A 753-nucleotide genomic window follows, 5' to 3' on the forward strand; every position below is an offset into this window, starting at 1 on the left:
ATATTGTAATGTATATATATTGTATTATATGTTTTATTTAAAGTAGTGTATATGTGTATATATCTTCTATAGACGTATATATTTAACGTATACATGTGTATATGTTTTATAAATTAGTATATAACTATATATATAGTATGTGTATATATTGTAGTATATTTTATTTAAAGTAGTACGTATATATTGAATGGTACGTATATATGTGTATATATCTTCTATAGACGTATATATTTAACATATACATGTGTATATATTTTATAATTTAATATATATATCATTATAGTGTAGTATATATCTTGTAGTATATGTTTTATTTAGAGTAATATATATATTTAACTAACGTATAATTGTATACACGATTGCATGTGTAATTATGTATATGTGTATATATTTTTAAAATTCCAATGTAGTATATACTATATATATAGTGTATATATATTGTTTAACGTATTTAAAGTGTATATAGGCGGGTATATATACTGTATATTGGAGAAAATTCTTTTTCTTTGATTTCTGACCGGTTTTGACCGAATTTTTAACCGATTTTGACCGAATTTAGATGGGTTGGATTGGGTTGGGTTAAGTGGGTTGATTCAGGATTGTTTTAAAAAAAAATTACTGCTGGACCCGGACCCGGATCGTCTCGTTTAACCAGGCCCAGATCCGAACCGACCCATTAACCGGCTAAATTTCATGGGCCGATTCAGGGTTGACCCAGTCCGGCCCACTTAAAACCCTTATTTTGAACATAAA

Source organism: Capsicum annuum, chromosome 10, assembly GCF_002878395.1.
Source record: "Capsicum annuum cultivar UCD-10X-F1 chromosome 10, UCD10Xv1.1, whole genome shotgun sequence".
NCBI classification, from domain to species: domain Eukaryota; kingdom Viridiplantae; phylum Streptophyta; class Magnoliopsida; order Solanales; family Solanaceae; genus Capsicum; species Capsicum annuum.